This window comes from Paroedura picta, chromosome 9, assembly GCF_049243985.1.
Source record: "Paroedura picta isolate Pp20150507F chromosome 9, Ppicta_v3.0, whole genome shotgun sequence".
NCBI lineage: Eukaryota > Metazoa > Chordata > Lepidosauria > Squamata > Gekkonidae > Paroedura > Paroedura picta.
Genome location: NC_135377.1, coordinates 11444864 through 11455095, shown reverse-complemented (window position 1 = coordinate 11455095; position 10232 = coordinate 11444864).

The window sequence follows — 10232 nt, the reverse complement described above, 5'->3', positions numbered from 1 at the left end:
TTGATCTATTTTGAAAAAATTGTTAAACATTTATCGAGTGATATGGCCACATAGGGTCATGTCAACCCCCCCCCTCAAATAGCCAATGATGGGCCAGGAGGGGGTGGGAAGGGGAGGGGCTCCAGGTGGGCGTGTCCACAGCTCTGCTTCCCAACCCTATTCTGCACCATCACACCCCTTCTATGGGCTTTTGAAGCTTGAAGAATGTTTCAGGGGTTTCTCAATGGTAAAAAAGGGGAGCAGGTTTGTATTAGACAGGCAACACTTGGTGTGGGGGGTGGCAGGGAGGCAGGTGGAGATCAGTGATTCAGTAAGGCCAGGGACTGTTCGCTTTTTCGTAAAGTAACATTTAAAATGCAGGGTTTGTCATGCAGGATTGCTGCTGAATTCGAGGCAATGGGTTGAATTCCAGAAGGTGGTTGTGGTCTTGGATTTTGGGTAATTGTCTCCCCCCCACACACACCATTCCCTATCCATCTATCCATCCCTCTTCTCTCTCTCTCTCTCTCTCTCTCTCATGTGATTTATATCCTGCCACTCCCATACAGTGGCTCCAGGTGGGTCACAAAGTCCTCATTAAAATCCCATTAAAATCCCCATTTAAAAGGACATATCAATACAATATAAAAAATACACAACAAACAGGTGAAATGACACAAGCCCCATGCCCAAAACTAATACCCACTATTGGGGAGGAGAGGGGGCATAGGAGAGCCAGCTTGGTATAGTGGTTAGGAGTGTGGACTTCTAATCTGGCAAACCAGGTTTGATTCTGCGCTCCCCCACATGCAGCCAGCTGGGTGACCTTGGGCTCCCCACGGCACTGATAAAACTGTTCTGACCGGGCAGTGATATCAGGGCTCTCTCAGCCTCACCTCCCTCATAGGGTATCTGTTGTGGGGAGAGGAAAGGGAAGATAATGGAAGCTACTTTGAGACTCCTTCAGGTAAAGAAAAGCGGCATATAAGAACTAACTCTTTTTCTTCTAAGCATTTATATATTGTATTTAAATAAATATAATAAATACATTTTTCATTTGATTATGATGTACACCACCCTAAGTTTGACGAGAAAGGGCAGGTAACGCAAAAAGTTCTGCAGGGAAGGCGACTGTAAGCCACTTTGAGCCTCCTTTGGGTAAAGAAAAGTGGCATATAAGAACCAACTCTTCTTCTAGCTGGCAGTGCCCAGGTGCTAACACCAGCCCTGCGGGGAGGGAGGTCATCATGATATTCCAGTGATCTTCCTCACAATGAGCCCTGGGGTACAAAACTGCCTTAGCAATAGGAGGACTGGCCGCATAGTGCTGTTTCTTGACCCACCCACAAACCCACTGTCCCTCCCCACAACTGGAGTTTGTCGCCTCCCCCCCACTCAGATGGGGGCTTGAAGATCATAGTCCCGACCATGACCTCCCATTGAGAAGACCCGCCTTATGCCATTAAGGAACATTAGCTCCTTTTGTCAAAAGCCCAAGATCCGGTGACAGACACCTTCACAGTTCTCAGATAGCAATCTGGGCCACAATATTTTGGGTAACTCAAACTGCAGAGAGCAGGCAAGGATCTGTTGAATGCCATGTCTGGGCAAAGTACTTTACTAGCTGACTTCCCTCCCCACCCCCCCTTTCTTTTGTCAAGCTTGCAAAACACAGAGGAGATGAAAACCTTTCAAGGAGATGGCTTCTCGTGATATTAGGCTCTTAGGGAAGAACATCAAGAAGATTTATTAACTGGACAAGGTGCGACTGCACAGTAAGCTATAGGAGTAAATGAAGTCATTGTTAGCAGATTATTTATGCCTACGGAGAACAGCTTGGCTTCTCTGCCACCAACGAAGAGCTCCATATGAATTGAATCTGGGATTAATTAGTGGAGTGTGAATTCCTAACTTGGTTGCAGGGGAGCCCCTGAAAACTCCCCTCCCTCCTCCTTTGAAATTCTCTTCCACCTTCTTTGCTCGGAAGGGGAGGCATAAAAGGCCCAAGTGGAATTGTCTTACACCCCTGGCCTAGTCAGTGTGATACAGTCACTGAACAACAGCTGCGGCATGAAATTCTTTTAAGCAGAGAATTTTGTTTGGGGTCTCCACAGAAATTACTTCCTCCGCAATTGATCACTCGGCTAGCAGCCGTGGACAAACCTTGGTTTGTTTGTTGTTTCCCACCTTGGGGGGAAAAAAAGATGCATAATTAATTAAATGAAGGAGTGAATAAATAATTTGTGTACCAAAAAGGGCCTGTTTTATTGTCGGCTTCATGTGCTCTCCCCCCCTCCCCACCCGCAATTTGTGGAACCCCTAGCTGAAGATGTCCTGATTTAGGAAGTCTTTAAGCTAACCACATTTGGATCTGATACCTAAATTTAACAAAATTGGGTGCTTGGAAGGTTTTGACCACAAATCGGGATTCTAAATCCAGGTGCCCCAGTATAAGCCCAGGTTTGTGTTGGATGCCTGAACACACACCCTAAGCCAAACAAAACATGTTCCGCTCTCAAGAATAAGATCCCTCTAGTCACAGAAATCCCCACCAAAGGATTGGAATGTAGCAAATGCAACCGTGGTTTTGAAAAAGGATTTGAAAATAAAACGTGCCTCTCGAATACACATATGGTACAGCCACATTCAGAGTATGGTATATATAACACCTTTCCTTCTTTCCCACTGAAAGTTAGAATAGGCAATTATGGATGGAATTGATTTTAGGTGTTTTAGATTTTTAATTATTTATTTCAGAGAGCCAGTTTGGTGTCGTGGTTAGGAGTGCAGACTTGATTCCGCGCTCCCCCACATGCAGCCAGCTGGGTGACCTTGGGCTAGTCACAGCACTGATAAAGCTGTTCTGACCGAGCAGGAATATCAGGGCTCTCTCAGCCTCACCCACCTCACAGGGTGTCTGTTGTGGGGAGAGGAAAGTGAAGATAATGGAAGCCACTTTGAGACTCCTTCAGGTAAAGAAATGTGGCATATAAGAACTAACTCTTTTTCTTCTTCTAAGGATTTATATATTGTATTTAAATAAATATAATAAATACATTTTTCATTTGATTATGATGTACACCACCCTAAGTTTGACGAGAAAGGGCAGGTAACGCAAAAAGTTCCGCAGGACCTGCAAAAGGGAGCTCCTCCACCAAGCATTTGGTTGAGGTTGACCTGGACCATCGCTTCCAGTTGACCCTCAGGCCCCCTGCCTCCTATTACGACCGCCACTAATCTGCCTAGCGCACTGGGTCCCAGTAAGAGTTTAGCTGAGGCTCCTTTGCAGTTCTATCATATTATTATTGCTGTTATCATGTTGGGGTTATTTTGTTGTAGTGTTATTGCTGTTGTCACATGTGTTACCTCATGTTATTTATATCTGTTCCCTGTTTCCTGTAAACCGCCCTGAGCCCTTCGGGGGAGGGTGGCATATAAATATAAATAAATAAATAAATAAATAAAGTAATAAACTTATTTATTTTGTTACTTTATTTATTATTAAATTTCTAGACCACCCCTATTGGCACAGCTGTCTCAGGGTGGTTTACCACCAACATAACAATGTAGAATTCTGGTCACCGTCTCCCAAAATGGGGGTCAAGATTACAAGGCTATAGATATAGATAGCTCAGATGAGTGAACGGAGTTGGTAAAGCTTTAATCCAAGTTTAACTATATCTATACCTCAGTTACTCATACACCTCGATTCTAGTTTATTTATTTGTTCATTTGTTCGTTCGTTCATTTAATTTTTATACCACCTTCTCGGCAACTAAACCCTACCACCGCCTGCTCTATGTAATAGTCGGTGAAATCTCTTTCAACGTATCTGAAGAAGTATGCATGCACAGGAAAGCTTATACACGAAATTAAACTTGGTTGATCTTAAAACTACCACTGGACTCAAACGTAGCTCTGTTACTTCAGACGAAGCCAGACTCCCACCTGAAGCTACCTTCTCAGTGTAGATTACTTGGAGCGGGGCCTTCCACCATCTCTCCAAAACACTAAATGACAAGTTTAGCTACAGATTTCCCATTCAGGAAGTTCCAAATCCACTACTTTAACATCTTCCCCTCTAAAGGAAAGGCCTTTTCCTCCTGTTTTCATACTGCTCCTGCTCCCATTTGTTGTACATATGTTTGCTTTGTGTTCTTCCAGATCCTCCTTCCCTCTGTCTTGTGCATTCAAATGCAATTAGAAACCTTTATGGCTAAACAGCCCCCTTGGAAAACAAGCCAAGGTGATTATGCCGCTCTTTGGCTCCCCGCACTGACTGTGTTTGTTCTCTCCTCTTACACAGTAGGAGAAGCACGATGCCCCAAGACACCTCTTTTGACTCCATTCAGAAATCTCTGCTCTGGGCGGGACAGCTGCTGGCAGTCATTCCGCAGAAACATGTGTGGGAGGAAGCCAGCATCCCCCCGGGCCCACCCAACCCCTCCGCTTGGCAGATGAAGGGTCCTGTCCAAGCTTGCCTGTGAAAAACCGAGCTCAGGCAACTGTCAAGGCCACAAAAGGCAGAGAGACAGATGGAAAACACCGCGATGAATGAAACAAGGAAGGGCCACACGAGAACTGGCAGTTGGGTCGCCAGATTCTTAGACGCTGAATGGTGGGCCTGTCAGGTAGAGAGAAAGGAGAGCCAAAGGTAATGGAGGGAGGTCGTTCTGGAGCACGGAAAGGTGAAAAGACTGTTTCAAAAGTTTCTCAGGACCGTTCCAGATGACTTCCTCCCTAGTTCCTTCCGAATGTGTGATTCTACAATGGCGTTACTCCATTTGTGACCTGACAGCCCCACTACGAAGGCGTCACCCTTAAGTTCAATTCTACCCAGAAGATCCAGCAGGTAATGCATTTGGGGGTAGTCCTTCTGGACATTCTCATCCAAAATATTGGTTTTTGATTTCTCAGAAAGCGTTTGGCAAAAATATGGAAGACTTGCGTGGACTTCCCTTCAGCCCTGACTGGAAATGTAGTCCCTCGAGAACAAGTAAACCGGTGAGAAGTGATGTGGATACCCAAGTGTTCCTCAGTTTTAATGACAGATTTACAAGAGTTGAGGCAGCCATGGCTCAGCCTGACCAGTCTGGTGGCTTCAATAAATCTCCCAAGAACCTGTTGTCTCTCAAAACATACCCTCCAGGAATGTTGTTATGCTTGATACAAATTAAGTGAGGTCCACTTCCTCAGAGGGGTGCTATAGAATCACTAGGCCAAAGCAGGAAAAAAGAGGGAGAAATTCAACAATGTCAGTGATGGGAGGCAACAGAACTTGGAAACAACCGAAATTATTAATTTGTCAAACAGCAAGATGCAGCCTAGACAACAGTGTTGCACTGCAGAATCCATGGTAGAAAGTGGTATTCAGTGGCAGCTGACATGATAAACCCTGTAGAGGTTTTCCAGGGAAGAGTCATTCAGAGGTGGTTTGCCATTGCCTTGCCTCTCCATAGTGACCCTAAATTTCTTTAGTCTCCCATCCAGCTACTAACCAGACCTGACCCTGCTTGGGTTCCAGGGTGTGATGAGATTTGGGCTTGCCTGGGCTATCCACAATTGCACAGCCTAATGCATGCCACACTTCAAGTGGAGTACTTGAGGTAATTTAAGAAACCTTAATATGATGTCTTAGCAGAACAGAACCCACTTGCCATGCGATTGCCATGGTAATGTGGGGAGGCCTGGAACCTGATGAAGCTAGATGAACCAGTTGTTCTTTCCCCTCTTGGCTGGATAAGGCCTGAATGTGAAAGTCCCATATCACTATCCATATCCATGTGGTTCTGAGCTTTCCTAAAAATCAGTGTGTAAAGGTGGGAAGAAGCACCTCCCACATCAATACAATATTATATACATTAGTTTATTTGCTTGTTTAGGACACTGTCAAATCACTCCTTAATTCCCGCCCACTCCCAGATCTACCCCCAAACCCTTAGAGGTCTAGCCAGGGTCAGCCCTACTTAACTACCAATTTCGGATGGGATCGAGTTGGCCTGGGGTACCCAGGTCAGGGCCATTCCCCTACAGTTCTGCTGATGCAACTCCGGGAGGATCTGATTCCAGGTCAGGAGGGGCACAGCGTTTGAAAGTCTCTAATCCCTACCCTGTTGATGTCATTCCATCCCACGGGGGCCGAGAGTCTTTAAAGTCAGGGACTGGAAATCCAGGACAGTGTAGATTAACGGCCACATGTCCCTGGATGTGGATCTGTTTCCGTCAGCGGAATTGTGGCTCAGCCTTGGCGCCTCGTCCTCTAATCCTAACTAGCAGACCAAACTTCAAAGGGAGCGGCAGACCTTTCACCCTGCTTGCTTTCCCCATCCGCGCCCATCCCTCTTTGGCTCCTGTAGCCGGGCTTTTACCTGCATCTGTCGTTTCGACGTTAGCAGGAGTCATAGCGGCCACGAAACAATTGTCTGCGGCAAATTATAAACAGTGCGCACTGTTTCCAAAAGGCTGCAGCTGTTCCGCTCCCTTGGGTGAGTGTGCATTGCGCACTGCTTGGTGTGCCAAGACTCACCCCAGATCGCACTTTAATGGCCGAAAGTTAGACAAGCTTTTCAAGCCGCATTTGACGCAACCGAGTTCTGACGGAGCAAAGGTTGCAACTGGGTCTCCGGAAGTAACTTTAGAAGGACACACACACCCCATGTTATTTTTTGGACAGTGCGCTCTCCTGGAAAATGGCTCGGGAAGATATTACAAATCACAGTGCGCTTGGCGGTGCTAAACAAGCAATGGTATCAGCGAAGGCACCTTGTGCCTCGTTCGTGTAGCACAGGGGTAGTCAAACTGCGGCCCTCCAGATGTCCATGGACTACAATTCCCAGGAGCCCCTGCCAGCATTCGCTGGCAGGGGCTCCTGGGAATTGTAGTCCATGGACATCTGGAGGGCCGCAGTTTGACTACCCCTGGTGTAGCACATTCTCGGGTTTCTTCCAAGAGCCCAAACCAAAACAAGAGTCAACACACAGCTAAGACTTCCGAGACAGTTTGTGACTTCCACACCAGGTGCCTGTAAAACGGGGTGCTGCTAATAAAGGACAACATCCCACCTTCCCACCACACACACCCCCCAAAGAAGACACACAGAGAGGAAATTTGAGCATTTGGACCAGAACAATATAGGTTTATAGAATCCTAGAGTTGGAAGGGACCAGACAGGCCATCTAGTCCAACCCTTTGCTCAAGGCAGGATCAAGCCAAAGCATCCAGGATAAGGATCTGTCCAGCCACTTCTTATAGACCGCCAGTGAGGGGGAGCTCCCCACTGCCTTAGGCAGCCGATTCCACTGCTGAACTATAAATGTTTTTCCCCTGGTATCTAGCCAGAACAGTTCTACATGTAATTTAAACCCATTACTGCGTGTCCTATCCTCTGCTGCCAACAGGAACCGCTCCAAGGGACAACCTTTCAAATACTTAAAGAGAGCAATCATGCCCCTTCTCAACCTCCTCTTCTCCAGGCTGAACATTCCCAAGTCCCTCAGCCTTTCCTCACAGGGCTTGGTCATCCTCATTGCTTTCCTCTGCACCCTCTCAATTTTCTCCACCTTCTTTTTTGACGTTTACTGGCAAGGAAGCTGTACAGAATTCAGTAAGAATTTTCTGTAAGAACGTGGAAAACTGTAGCCACACTTTCTCGGGGAAATGGATTGAACTAGAGGCTATTGTCCACATGTGGGAACAGCCCAAGTCTCCTCAACTGCCTGCCTTGGTAAGGTTTAATTAGGAGCTCAAAGGCTGTTCAAAGTCATGCAAGAGGGAGGGGCAGAGAGCCAGCTTGGTGTAGTGTGGTGGTTCTCAACCTTCCTAATGCTGCAATCCTTTAATACAGTTCCTCCTGTTGTGGTGACCCCGAACTATAAAATTATGCAAGTGTTTTTTCACAGGAATTAAACCTAAACGTGAAGATCCGTAGTTCATGATTGTATATCAATTGTTTTTCCCCCGGGGTTTCTCAGTTCAGTTCTGCCTCTTGTCCCACCATGCCGATCTCGCTCTTTACCTCTGCTCCAGACAGATGAACGCTCTATCTTGATCTACCCTGCAAGGCTGTTGTGTAGATGGTGCCCCCCCCCCGGTCAAGGTGCTTGCCCTGCCACGACCCCTAAAGGGGTCCCAACCCGCGGGTTGAGAACCAGAGGTGTAGTGGCTAAGAGCAGCAGACTCTAATCTGGAGCACCGGATTTGATTCCTTGCTCTTCCACATGCAGTCAGCTGGGAGACTGTTAAATCTGCAGGTTCAGAGACCAGGCCACTGGGAGTTCATTTCAGCTCTTAATTGACATGAGCTCTAAGGCAACTTTTGGGGACCACTGCCATAGACCGGTCAACGCTTGACAATTTTTCTGAGGCCCGGGGGGGGGGGGGTAGTCTTATGCTGAGGGATGTCGCTGCCGCCTGAGCCCCTGCTCCACTTGCTTTCCCGCTAGTGCCCCTGACTTCCCACCACCCACAGGGGGGCGCTGCTAGCAGCAGCTGCGCAGTGCCACGCCGAGAGGGAGCCCCAGCCATGGCGGCCGCCAGAGAACACAAAAGGTGAGCCGGCGGCAGAGTGGCAGGGCAGCCCCCAAGGCAGCAGCCGAGGAGGAGGACAAGGAGTAGCCGTGGCCCGGTACCGACTGATCCACGGACCGGTCCCGGTCCCCGGACCGAGGATTGGGGACCACTGCTCTAAGGTACAGGGAACCAAAACTGAAATAAGGCAACCCCCTGAAAAATGCCCAATATATGTACCGTGGAGAACAAAGGAAGATTCCCACCAGTGTGCGCTATAGGTCAGTTTCCCTTTAAACCGATTGGATCTGGAAGCCGGGATCTAGCCATGTGTTGGCCAGTTACGCGCACAGGATGACGATCCTGCCTTGGACCTCAAGCACAGGTCCTTGGCAGATCTACAATACCCAACACCCCTCCCCGCTACGGTAGTCACAGAGCAAGTGATGCACAAGGAGGTATGTCCTGGAGGTATCGGGGTGCAGGGCCAGCGACCCGCAAGTTAGAGCCATCCAAAGTGCTTCTCCTCTTCATCTATCTGAGAAGGGACTTTGGAATATCTGTGGCAGGAAAGGGAAGAGCAGAGCCCCGTATTCCTCCTGGCCTTAGGACTTCATGCTTCCACCCACAACCAGTAGGTGGCGGTAGCGCACCACAGGCATCCATTAATGTCGGAGGGAAAGAAATCTCTCTGAGATTTAGGCTAAAAAGGGTCTGAAATGTATTATTAATTTCATGCCCCGCCCCTAGTTGAAGTGACTGCCCACTCTGGGGACTTAATTTTCAACAGGTTACATGGCACCAGTTCTTTGGTAATGAAGCACCCTAGGCAACGCCCAGGCATTAACTGTTTGCAAGAGGAAAGAAACAAACTAGGGGTGACAACCTCCAGGGGAGGCCTGGAGATCTCCCATAATTTCAATTGATTTCCAGACCTTTCCATGTCCTTCCCAGGCTCCCCCCCCCCAAAAAAAAAATGTCCAGGAGTTTCCCAACCTTGCTCTGGAAACCCCCTCCCCTGGAGGAAAATGACTGTCTTAGGTGGTGTACCCTATGTAGGGTTGCCAGCCTCCAGGTGGGACTGTGGATCCTCTGGAATTACAGCTCATCTTCAGACTAGAGATCAGATTCCCTGGAGAAAATGGCTGCTTTGAAGGGTGAACTTTATGGCATTATACCCCACTGAGGTCCCTCCCCATCCCAAATGCCTCCCTTCCCAGGTTCTATCCCCCAAATCTCCATGAATTTCCACAACCCAGATTTGGCAACCCCAAAAGCACTTGCCAGGATTTATCATACTGGAGGGTGATGTAGTGGTTAGAGGGCTAGGCCAGGATCTGGGATGCCCAGGTTCAAATCCCCACTTGTACCATGGACGCTGCTGGCCAGTCACCCTCTCTCAGCCTGACCTTCCTCACAGGGTTGTCAAAAGGGTGAAACGGAGGAAAACGATGGAAGCCGCTTCGGGTGGGAGAAAGGCGGTGTATCCACGGAGTAACTAATTTTTTTTACAAGCTAGCAGGCCTCTTCCCACATATTTCTCCTGCCAGTCGAGGTGGATCTGGCCAGGTTTCCTCTAGCCCCAGACCCGGTTCATCGGCTTCTTGCAAACGGCAGTACATCCCTCTGTGTTCCACCATGAATCACACTTCTATGGCTCCCCCGGGCGGCTCGTTTCTCCTGACTGATCAGCCTCCTTGCCTTACGACTCCGAATCTGTGTGAGGTCTGGCGATTAGAGACTTGCCC